This window comes from Talpa occidentalis, unplaced genomic scaffold, assembly GCF_014898055.3.
Source record: "Talpa occidentalis isolate TD23 unplaced genomic scaffold, MPIMG_talOcc4v2.1 talOcc4.60, whole genome shotgun sequence".
In the NCBI taxonomy this organism is placed as follows: Eukaryota; Metazoa; Chordata; class Mammalia; order Eulipotyphla; family Talpidae; genus Talpa; species Talpa occidentalis.
This window is the reverse complement of record NW_023604973.1, coordinates 1-12488: the sequence shown is the minus strand read 5'-3', so window position 1 is coordinate 12488 and position 12488 is coordinate 1. Positions and strand designations below refer to the sequence as shown.

The following is a 12488-nucleotide window of genomic DNA, read 5'->3' as shown; positions in this document are numbered from 1 at the left end:
GAGCTCCCACAAAGCCTTTCTTTGAAACCCTGGCAGGTAGAACCACCAAGGTGCCCCATCAATGGGGCTTGTGCTATGAACAGAAAAGCCCTGCAGCCTTGGAGCCAGCCAGGTGTGGAGACAGGGATGGTAAGGCATCTTTCCTGGAGCAACAGGGAAGCAGGCAAACCCAGGACTTGCTAGAAAGGGAAGCAACCACATTCTCCTGGAAGGCAAAGCACAGGCATCCTTAGACCAGGGAAGGCAAAGCAGAGGGGTCCTCAGACAGAGAGTCTAGGGTTTTTTCCCACCTTGCTGTTGTTACCCTAAGTTACCTCCCACCTGGAAACACCTCTGAGCATGTGCTGTCATGAATCATGGGATATTTTTGTTTGCACATATTTCTTCCAAGAAGAGATTTATCTGACCATAGACACTGGGATCAACAGGGAAGCTAGATTTATCAAAAGGATGGGGTTCGAATTCAGGCTCTGATGTGATTAATTAATGTGTGAATCTGAGGGTTATTTTTTCTGCTAAAAACTGGGGTTCCAAATCTCCTTCCTACTCCTGTCATTTGGATGTTCCAAGGCACTGAAATAAAATATGTAAAAACTTTAATTCTAATTTTCTTCAATTCACATCTTCACTAGGAACCTCTATTTATTCCTTTAGTAACACAATAATGATGCTCATGACTACTTTTGAGGCCTAAACCTCTCATTAGAATCCTAGGCCAGCCCCTGCAACCCCCATTCTGGTTCCTGGACTACCAAGGAGAGACAAAGGCTGGAAGCTTGTCACTGTGCCCTACACCCACAGGATGTCATGTGATGTGGGTAATCCCACCCAGGATAACACCCTTCAGCTCCACTCATATTTCCAGATGCTCACTGGACTCAACACTGCCATCCTAGTTCAAGGGAACCAGTCTAGCTTGGACTACTATAACATCCCTATTTTACCTCCTACCTCCACTGTTAGCCCCTCTAATGTAGTCCCAACAGAACTGCCAGAGCAGTTAGTTACAAATGGACACCAGATCTTTCTTGATTTACTTTTTTGATTAAAAGCTTTCAAAGGGCCTCCCCGGTGGCGCAGCGGTTGAGCGCTGGGTTGCGAAGCTGCCCGCAGCCTCTGCAGCGCCGGTTCGATTCCCGGCTGCTCCCCGGCCACCAGAGGAGGGTCCCACATGGTGCGCAGACCTCTCCTGCCGCCCGCTGCTCCCCTCAGCAGTGTACTTCTGTCCTTCTGCCTGCTCTGCTCCCTGCTCTGGCTCTGGTGAATTCTCTCACCCTCCCGCGCTTCTGACTGTACCCAGTGCATGTATAAACGAAACAAACGAACAAATAAATAAATAAATAAATAAAAACATGCCTCTATAAAAAAAAAAAAAAAAAAAAAAAGTTTAAAAGCTTTCAAAGGCTTTCGTTTGCTCTTAAAATAAAATCCAATTGCTTTTCTTCATTCCCCCAAGGCAGCCTGGCTGGGCATGGCCTCTGCATCTCTGTGCTTCTCCTTGACTCTCTCTGCTCCAGCCTCATGAATTTATGTTCTTCAGTCAGGTGCTTCCTGACTTGCTGTTCCCTCTGCCTGGCACGCTTTTCCCCTGCTCCCCACCCGCAAGCCCCACTTCCTTATTCTCATCCTTTAAATTTCAGCTACTAAAAGGGTCTTTCTTGACCATCCTGGCCACTTTCCTGTTAACCTCATCGAGAGTGCTTACCACAATCTGTAATGATCTGTTTCACACCTTTACTTGTTCATTGTCACTAGAATTGTAAGCCCCTCAGGAGGACCTTGTCTGTCTTGTTTAAACTCTGTCTTGATTTATAATTAGGTTCAATAAATATTTGTCGAATGAACACCCAAGAGCTGCTTAGAAACGTGAAATCTTAGCGGGATGTTCCCAGGGCGCCGCCCAGTGGCGAGCGGAGGCCTAACATGGCGCGGGTAGGAGGTCTGTGCAGCCTGATGGCTCACCTGCAACCCTGCTCTGAATCACTGGGCAGGTGAGAGACAAATGAACACCCCAGGCAGCGGCTGGGGAGCCAAGGAGAGGCAGCTGGGATCATAGACCAGAGTGCACTGCTTTGGCCAAACACACAACACACCACAGCTTCTGCTTCAGCAGCATTTGCTTAACCCCAGGGCTTGCTAGAAATGCAGACTCAGTCCCACCCAGATCAACTGAATCAGAATCGGCACTTAAGATTCCGGGTGATTTGTGCGCACCTTCCGGGTTGAGGAGAGCTACTCTCTGCCACCTAGACACACACTGTCTGCCCTGATACCCGGAAATCCCTGGTCCAGTAGTCAAGAGCCAGGCTTTTCCCAAACAGTGGGAACTTATGCAGAATGTTTAAACTCTTTGTGTCCTAGTCTCAAAATCATTTACAAAGACTTGGTGCTAAAGCAAGAAACTCTGAGTCAAGGAGCTCCCATGGCAATAATTTTTAGAATTTGGGGAATCAGTAAGGAAAAGATTGGAGCAAGACATAGATAAGATGGGGCAAATGCTTCTGGTCAGGGACCACACTTTGAATCACCAGGCCCCAGGGGACTCAAATAAACAGACAAGTTTGAGTAAGAAAGAAAAGGACTTTCAGAGAAAAATATAGATGCACAGACATGTGTATTTATATACTCACAAAACAGCAACAATGATCTCAGAGATGACTCAGTAAATCTCAGCTAAATCATTCTTCATAAAATGAAAGTGTCTATACACTCCTACAAAATCAGTGGTTCTTAATCCTGTTTCACATTAGAATCACCTGGGAGCTTTAAACATTTCCATGCCCAGCCAACCCTTCAGGCCAATTACATCCGAGACTCCGTGGAAGGGACCCAGACCTCCATGGTCTGCAAAGCCCTGCAATAAATATCAAGTTTTAAGGTGCACACAAGTCATCTGGGGAAGAGGGGGCATGTTAAAAAGTATATTTGCATCTGGGGGCTGGGATGGGGCCAGAGACTCTGCATTTCTGACAAGCACCCAGAGGAAGCTAATGCTTCTGGCCCAGGGACCACACTGTGAATCACCAGGCCCCAGGGAACTCAAATGTGCAGACAAGTTTGAGACCCATGCCTCTGAGGATATCATGGGGATTAAAGGAGTCACGTTCCAAGTAATTGTCACTCAATTATTGTAACTCACCTATACAGCCCTTCCTTGAACCACTGATTTAAAAAAAAAAATGCAAGGGAGAGCAAGGAGGAGCTGATAAGGTCACCCATGGAGGAAATGTATTATTTATCAAGCATCCACTACATGCCATAGCCTTTAAAATAAACCACTCTGGGGCCTCCCTGGTGGCACAGGGGTTAAAGTCTCCACACTATGAAGCTATTGCCAGCCACTGTGGCATGAGTTCCATCTCCGGCCAGGCAGCTGACCCACATGGCGCAGCAGATCTCTCCTGTCTCGCCCGCTACTCCCCTCAGCAGTGGATTTCAGTAGATCTGCCTGTTCTGTTCCCCACTCTGTCTCTAGTAAATCCTCTCAACCTCCACACCTCTGGCCTGTACCCCAGTTCTTGTATGCATAAATAAATAGGAATAAATCTTTTAAGCAATAAAATAAACCACTCTGATAGAAATTTTGGTGGGAGTGGAACAAACTCAAAGATAAGAAATGTGATCACTCATTGAGTAAGTGGCAAGTCCTGGATTCATGCCCAGGTCTTTCTAACACCGAAAGGTATGTGCATGCCAAGCTGCTACTCCGCCTCTCTCCCAGGAGGGCAAAGGACATGCCTGTGTCTCCACAGCTGCAGAGGGAAGGGCAGCTGAGCTGAGGATGCCTTGTGGAGACAATAGAGGCTGTTAAGGGAGCAGCTGGCTGCTTGGGGAGAAGAACAGGTGTGTGGTGTCAGATCTAGGGAGCAATGTCAGGGGGGAGCAGCAAGTTACCCCAACTAAGTGGGGAGGGAAAATTTAGGGATTATGTCTCTGGCTTACCCAGGGCCTTTGCAGGGCTGGTTACCTTAGAAACATCTCCACCAAATATCACTGACTGCACATCTGCTGAGACTTCTGTTGCTTCTCTAGGCACAGCACTTGGAATACCCTCCTGTCCCGCACCCCAATATTTACAGGGTCCGCCCATAAGTAAAAAAGCATCAGGTACTGTCCACTCTCCTTTCCTGATGAACAATGCAAGTCAGAAGAATTCAGGGATGGCCCCAAAGTCTCACAATTAGAGGCAAAACCTAGGCCCAGATAGTATAGTCAAATCCCGTGCACAGGAGAACTTTGGAGATTTACATCTGCACTGATTTTCTTTCTTTTTTTTTTTTCTTTTAAGATTTATTTATTTATTTATACAAGCACTGGGTATAGTCAGAAGCGCGGGAGGGTGAGAGAATTCACCAGAGCCAGAGCGGGGAGCAGATCAGGGGCTCTGGGCAGCTTCAAAAGCCCAGCGCTCAACAGCTGCCCCACCAGGGGAGGCCCTGCTCTGATTTTCAATGACTGTTTTGTAGGCAGAGAAAAGGGGAACTCAGGGGGGCTGACTGGAAATCTCCTGGCCAGTGGGCATGCAATTCTGTTCCCTTCAAGTAGGAGAGCTGTACGATCGCATCACCATTTGAAGTGGAAAACAGGTATCAGTCTTTTGTTCAAAGAGCGGGAAAGAAAGCTTGTCTAAGAGCATGTGGGAATCAGTAACTTCACCACATGGCTTGTCAGGGAACTCCCAGGCTCTTAAGGCAGCTCCAAGAGCTGGAGGCCCCGGATGAATTTATCACTGAGACAGCACTGCCACCTTGTGGTAGGGGTTGAGCACTGTGCCCTCCTAAACCGCCTGGGAAGTACTTCAGCATATTACCATAGATTGCTGCTTGTCCTTCACTTTTTTTCTCTTTATTTAGCTTGTGTGACTAACAGGACAGACAATAGTGATATTTTCTGAGACAGGGAACACAATAAGGGAGACAGTTTAGTAGGAAGGAGAGTGAATTTGTATTTGAGCAAACTGACTTAGGAGTGTCTCTGAAAGGGAAAACAGCAGAAATCCTATTGATCTTGTGGCCAAGAGATAGATTTAAATAAATGAGGTCCACCTAACTACTGTTGAGCTTATTTCTCTATGTGGAAAATATACCTTTTAGAGAAAATATAGATATAACTTAAGCTATAATTAATTTATGTATATATGTATATATATTATATATATATATATATATATATATATATTGCTAAGCAGGCACCCTACCCCTCTTCCTCCTCAGGAAAATCATTTAGTGGGGATCTCCAGAGGTGGCCAGGGAATGTCTCTTCCTTTGGCTCACAGACAACTTGTTACTTCATTTGTAACTTTAAGTTTGCTTTTCAGTAGGCAGATTCTGAAGGGAACTTCTGAGTGACCTTGATGGCCCATGGTCTATGCCTGATTCCCCTCCCTTGGACACAGCCCAGCCCCAGTCTTCACTGCTGAGTTGTTAGTCTTGCTTGCACCTGCTTTATTCACAAATGCCATGAAGAGACACGGTGCCTTGTGCTTCGGAGGCAACTGGAGAGGATCTTGGCACGGTATTCTGTCTTCACAGTGGCACATGGCAGCTGTTCATTAAACATCTGTTGAGCGGGCGAGGACTCACATCCAGGCTGCCTTGGTTCCCGTGGGAGGTACATATATACATCCAGGATGGGGACCCCAGAATTAGTGTCATAAACCCTGATGCCCCCAGGCTCCTCAGGGAACACACGAGCTACAGGTGAAGGGAAATAGGATGCCCTGGGCAAAGGGCAGAACCACCGTGGAGGAAGGCTGGTGGGGCATCATCTTCAGACATCTGGAGTTTTAAATAAATTGTCCTGATATTCAGATGTTGGCAACTAAGCAATACGCAGCTGTCTGCCTGGCTGGTGGGCTGGTGGCTAACTCTCAGTGAGCACTTAATGTTCTGGTAACATTCCAGCCCTTCCTACATGGACAAGTCACCATTATGTCACCACATGTCACAAGCTGGGAGACATGTGCAAGGCAGAGTAAGTCACTCGCATCAGGTCATGATTTAGTGAGTGATGTTTGAACACTGTCAGGCTCCCACGCGCAAACCCGGGGCTTGCACCCCTTTCAATGTAAGACTCAGTCCCAGAAGCTCTGATTTAATGAGCAGTTACATCATTTTGTATAAGGCCCACACACCCCTGTGGAGTCCACATTTATATCCTTGCATACATTGGCAGTAAAATTAGTTGAAAATGACTTTCCCAAGATTTCTCAGCTTCTGCATGGAGGACTGTGGACACACTCAGACCTGTCCGACTCTAAAGGCCACTTCTACCTGCTGCCTGGCTTCTTGCAGAAGGAATCTCCTGTTTCTGCCATGCTGAAAGGGCCATCAGGATGGTAGATAAGCATCTGGAGCTTGGTTTCAGTGGCTGGGGGGCAGGAGTCCCGGGGTGGGGGGTTCAGTCCAGGGTAGCGGGGTCAGTCCTGGGTCTGAGCAGCCTCATGGAGATGCTCACTGGGCTCGGTCCTGCTTGCTTTTCTGTGGCGAGAGGCACGGCCAGATTCCCTGGACCATCTCACTGCCCAGGCTGTAGTTAATGGCATTGATCGTGGGCACCATTTTGGCAATGAGGGCGGGCACCTGTTGTAGCAGAAAAGTCCTGAAAATAAGCTTCAAAGTACTGGCTCCTCTCCCTGGTCCCGGCTGGTGACACCCTCTCCCCTTTCCCAGTCACCCATCGTGTATCCTCAACTTGGTTCTACAGACTCTGAACATTCCCTGAATAGTTGGCGGAGAATGAAGAGAAGCACATGCCAACCCAGGTACCAGTCTCAGCCTGGACCCAGCGTGTGCACCTTCTCTGTCTGCTGACGGTCCAATGCTTGGCTTGAGGCCCAGCACTGACATGTGGCAGCCCAGGGGGAAAGCAAACACACATTGCCTTACGAGGGCTCAAGGGAAAAGAGAAAGAGACTAGCATGGAGGCCACATGAGGCCAGAGAGAGGGATGGGTGAAACAGAGGCACATCAAGACAGAGAAGTGTCAATACCATCTGCAGCTTTGGGGAGATGGAAGACACATCCGCGATGGCTGCATAGAGATACAGGAGGGCGTAGGGGCCCCAGCAGAGGAGCAACGTCCTGATGGGCAGAGAGGTGTTCACCTGCAGAGAAATCATTGCAGGGGCAGTGTTGGCTTGTTCCAGATGGCTGGCAGCCCCCTGCGACCAGAGACCAGGTTGGCTCTTGGCAGGGCTGGGTAACATGTCCAGGCTGTGGGAAGGTGCTGAGCCAATAAAGGAACTTGGGACTAAATTAACTTCTTTGCTTCTTAAGCTGTGTGACCCTAAACCTGTCATTAAAGCTAACTTGAACTCAGTTGTGTTGTCTGCTAAATGGCCTGGTATTACCTGACTTGCCTGGAGGCAGGGACTGAGGGACATTATGAGCTTCCTTGCTGGTCTGTGCTCGTTTTGAAGAAATCTGGGCTCTGTGAGTGAGGCTGTGTGCCTGAGAGTTCCCAGGCCGAGCTGCACTCACATCTGAGTCCCAGCACCAGCTGCCTTCTGCAGCTGTAGCCACTGACTGGGCAACCTGCTTTGGTTTCAAAGAGGCCCCGCCCACCTTGGAAGACCACCAAGAAGTGGCTAGTGCTACCACTTGGGGACGCAAGGGGGCGCACACGACTGACGCTCAATTTCAGAATGGAACTTGCCTGCTCCCCATGTACAGATGGTAAAATTCTGACGCTGCAAAAATCAGATCCTTTATCTCATGGCTCATGTTTCTTTTTAACAAAGAAGATGACTCAAGTAGAAAGAGGACGCATTTTCCTCATGGAATTTTGAATTTTTGATTTTGAAATATGTTGACTAAGAGACAGTTATTCCTCTTGAGTTGCTCTTCATTCATTAAAAAAAAAAAGTGCATGTGCTGCTTTAATGCGGTGGAGAACTGACCTCTCAGTGAGGAGAGACCCTGTCACCTCAGGAAATCCATCAGCAGGCAGCCGAGGTCCCTGGGTGTGGTTGGCAGTGCCTGCTGATGCTATCAGATTTGATAGTTTTAAGTCAACCAGGAAAAGTGAGAAAATCTGTGTGGTGGCCTTGTTTCCTGGCTGACTGAACTTTCAATAAATGTGGTGATTTGGAGCATCAGCAGCCTGCAACAACCAGGAGGCTGTGGTGAGCCAGCCAGCCCAGAGTGGGGATCCCAGAGATGTAATTCTGGGCCTGCCACAGCCTTGCCCTCCTGTGACCTCAGGGGATCCTGGGTCTCCAGCTAAAATCCCTTGATACTGTCCTTTTCCACTTCACAGGAAAAAACTGTAATAATGTGGCAGATTTAAGGTCTCAACAGAATGGTATTTTTAATGCCTGGTATTAATCACTTGGGTTGTAGAGGTCCAGACCCGAGCTAGAGCCAACTCTTCTAATTACTAGTTCCCTGGCATTTGCAGGGTTAGTTCCTAAACGCCTTTCAGCCTCAATTTTCTAGTCTGACATAGGGATAATAAAACCTTCCTTCTTGGGCCTCCCTGGTGGTATAAGGGGTTAAGTCTCAGCACTATGAAGCTATCCTGCATCATGATTCCTGGACAGGGAGCTGACCCACATGGCGCAGGAGACCTTTCCTGTCTCATCCTCTGCTTCCCTCAGCAGTGTATTTCAGTAGATCTGCCTGTTCTGCTCCCCACTGTCTCTGATGGATTCTCCCCCCCCAACCCCTTTCTGGCCTATACCCCAGCTCTTGGATGCATAAATAAATAAATCCTTAAAAAAATTTCCTTCTTCAGCAAGTGCTTACAAAGATGAAATGACATAATGCACAGCAAGTAATATTAGTGTTTTCTAAAACTTTGGTGCTGGTGATGGCTCATCTACTAGAGATTGCCCATGTGATAAGCTTAAAAGGAAATTGTGGTGTAGGAATATTAACACATAAATTCAGAAATGGCCAGGAGGGTTTATTTAAAGTAGATTGTTTTTCTTGGATAAATGTGCTTGCAGGTGTTATTTTATATTGTGGGTAACAGCCTGTGCCTGCAATTAAATGAAACATCTCAAAATAATTTAAAAGTAGCCTTTAAAAAGCATGTAATTTTTGTTGTCGATCCTTAAATCTTTGCAAAGAATGAAATGTAACTGTGTGGATGGTGTCAGCAGGGTGCCCTGCTTCTCAGGCTTAAGAAAACTGAGCAAGTCTGAGCTCGCTGATCCTTCCCCCCAGCTCTTTGTGATCCTTAACATGGGCGGGCAGGGGGTGTGCATTTCTGCCTCAACACTCCATTAGGCTGGGTGTTGGAGACACTGAGGCCTCTGATTGTTGTCTGTTACATCATTCATTTTCCCTGGTGTCCGAGAGGGGCAGAGAGGTCTTTCCTGTTCTAGGAGTTAGTCCTTACCTGGGGGTGGCCAGTCTTCCCGAGTTTCTGCTCCATGAGCTGATAGGATGTGTGTGTGATAAAGAGAGGCAGGAGGTAGTTGAAAAAAGCCATGGTGATGAGAAAAGCTGATGAAGTTTCTGTAGGCATAGGGGGTAGAGGGGTGAGTATTATTTCTCTGGGATGATCATCTCCCCTCAAAGGCGATATATCGCCTCTGTGCTAGTCAGTGGGAGGGCTGTTCCCATCAGACTAGTGTTCAGAGTGTGGGGGCATCTGGGGCCCAGCTGAACTGCCCTCAGGTCAGGAAGCTGCTGACAAGAGGGAGAGTCCCTCTTCAGCTTGCTGTGGGGAAGTTCAAGTGCTCAGCCCTGCTCTCCGTTCTCCAAGCATGGAGAATGGGATGTTTCAGATTGGGAGATGTGTTTATCATATGGATGAGATGACAGTGGACCCAAAGGAAGGAGCCTTGAAGGAGTGTTCTAGGCACAGGGATTTGAAAGGGGTCTGCAGGTGACAAAGAGGCTGGACACTGCCACTGAAAAAACAAGTCATTGAAGCGGCCACAGAAAAGCCAGGGTCCCAGGTAGTGGTCACGGGGAGGCAGGCAGTCTGACCAGGGGCAGGTGGGAGGGAGATTACTATTTCGTAGAGGAGGGACTGTGTTACTTATAGCTGTTCACTAAGGAAATCCAATCACAAGCTGGGGAAACACCTTCAGTGGGTGCCCAGGAGAAATACTTGGACTAGGACCAGTGGATTTCTCCTGGGAAGCATGTCATCAGGGGAAGATTCTTTGTAAGTAAGCGTGAGTAAACATGTGAAGCAAACAAGTGTAGTGTGGCTCCAGTGGATGTAAGAGGGGGTTGGAGCCCATGTGATCTCTTTCCAATGCAGTCTCTAAAGTGTCTCTCGAGCCCTGGTCCCCCCAGAGCCCTGTGGATGGGGCAGTACTAGACCTGCGATTCATGTTGGTGGGGGCCGTCATGCATTTGATCCTGGTTGGTCCAGGGACTGGCTCACAGCACATGCTCAGAGAATTCAGAGAACTGAACTCCGAGCCCAGGAGGTCCCTCCCAATGCAAACACCTTAACATTCTTTTAACCTATTGAATCAAGAACATGGCTCCTTCTCCAAGCTGATAAAGTTGGAGCTGGGACAGCTATTGTGCTGGAGATGGAAAAAGCATCATGGGTTGAAGATTGCCCCCAAAATGGCAAAAAGCTCAGTGACTGTTATGACCAACAAGAGCCAATAACTCACTGTCTAATGCTCCTTCTTTGATTCCTAATCTGTGCTTCCATTTGCATAATATTCCCATCACTTGGCCCATCACTTGTCTTCAGAATGGGCTTTCCTTTGTTCCACTGTCAGCTTGTAAGTGATTATTATCACTACAGGGTGAAGATTATCTGGGATATGTCGACATTTCCCCATCTGGATTTTCAAATGTGACGTTGTCAGAAGTGTTCAAAGCCAGATTCTCTGGGAAGGGGCTGAAAGTTGCTCCTCTCACCTCACCTGTCCCCCTTGGCATAGTTCAGGGTGCAGCATGTCCCAAAGGTTCATAGTCATAGTGGCCCCAGCCCAGGAGGGGCAGTGCTGCCCAGAAGGCAGAAGACAGCCACACGCCGAACACCAAGAACACAGCCATGTTCCATGCCAGTCGGCTGCCTGCAGCGGGGAGAGGAGAAGGATGGTTGGGAGGAGACTGGCAGCCAAAATGAAAAGGAAAAGGCCCTATAGAATATCCCTAAATCCTGGTTCTGATGTCCAAGAGCTTAGTGACTCAGGCAACTTCTCTGGGGGCCTCCGTGGTGGCACAGGGGTTAAGACACAGCACTATGAAGCTATCTGCAGCCACTGCAGCATGAGTTTGATGCCCAGTCAGGGATGTGACCTACATGGTGCAGCAGACCTTTCCAGGCTCACCCGCTTCCCCTCAGCAATGTATTTCAATCTATCTGCGTGTTCTGTTCCCTACTCTGTCTCTGGTGAATCCTTTCACCCCCCACACCTCTGGCCTGTACCCCAGTTCTTGCATGCATAAATACATCTTTTTAAAAAAGTTTCTCTGAACCTCAGTTTTGTCCTCGTCAAAACTGGAATGAAAATCCATGCCTTGGAGGATGGTTATGAAGAAGAGAGGTAATGGGTGGTGAAGATATCCTAGTAAACACTCCATACCATCTTATTTAGAGGACAGAGAGTAGGGGGTGGCAAAGACAGGTGTGCTTCCCAAAGCCAAGTCAGGGGAGAAGCAAGGGCAGGGCTTCTGGTGAGGGTCATGGGGGTGGAAGGCAGAAGTCTGGACTTACTCCACCTTCAGCTTTTGCTCAGAAGCAGGCCACTGTCTCTGCTTCTAGGAGACCCTCTGAAAACTTTCAAGGTGGGATTCAGGCTCCATCTCAGTGCCAAAGCAGAGGCTGTGTCCCAATAGCATCTTTTGGTGTTACTGTCCCACCAATGTGACCTCCTCCATGTTTCCTCCACCCACATCCCTCTCTCTGACAGCTTCTTCCAACCATTCCTGTTCAGTTGCTCCTCCTGAACTTGGCTTCAGAATGCCTTTCCCAGATGCCTCCTCTGTCTATGTCATGCCCCTTTGTAGACATGACCTCATAGCAGAAGGCAGGACTCCAGGTCGGATTTGATCTGCAGAAATGAGCTGGTCTACAAATCCCCTCCCTTATCCCAACCATTTGCTTCCATTGATATAGCCCCAGAAAGTTTGCTTGCATATATCCTCCTGCTATGGGCTGAATGTTAATGCCTCCATCCTCCAGTTTCCCCTCAGTTTGTATGTTGAAGCACTATTCTCCATGCTATGGTATTTGGAGGCTAAGACTTTGGAAGGGAACTAGGTCATGAGGGTGAGGTCCTCCATGAGGGCATTTGTCCCCTTAGAAGAGGATGAAGAGACAAGAATTCTGTCTCTTCAATGTGAGGACACAGTAAGCAGCCAGCCATCTGCAAGCCAGGAGGAGTGCGTGCACCAGAACTCAATCATGCTGGCACCCTGGTCTTGGACTTCCAACCTCCAGAACTGTGAGATTGATGTTTTATTGTTTAAGCCACCCAGTCTATGGTATTTTATTATGGCTCCTTGAGTAGACTAAGACATGTCTGTCTCCCGTGATCGGTACAATAATTAACTCCTTTG

General features: G+C 48.1%; 1 pseudogene; it reads right to left on the bottom strand.

The window, feature by feature from the left end:
- Positions 1-6452: 6452 nt before the first annotated feature.
- LOC119230281 (RPE-retinal G protein-coupled receptor-like) lies at positions 6453-10999 on the bottom strand (annotated as a pseudogene).
- Positions 11000-12488: the final 1489 nt, after the last annotated feature.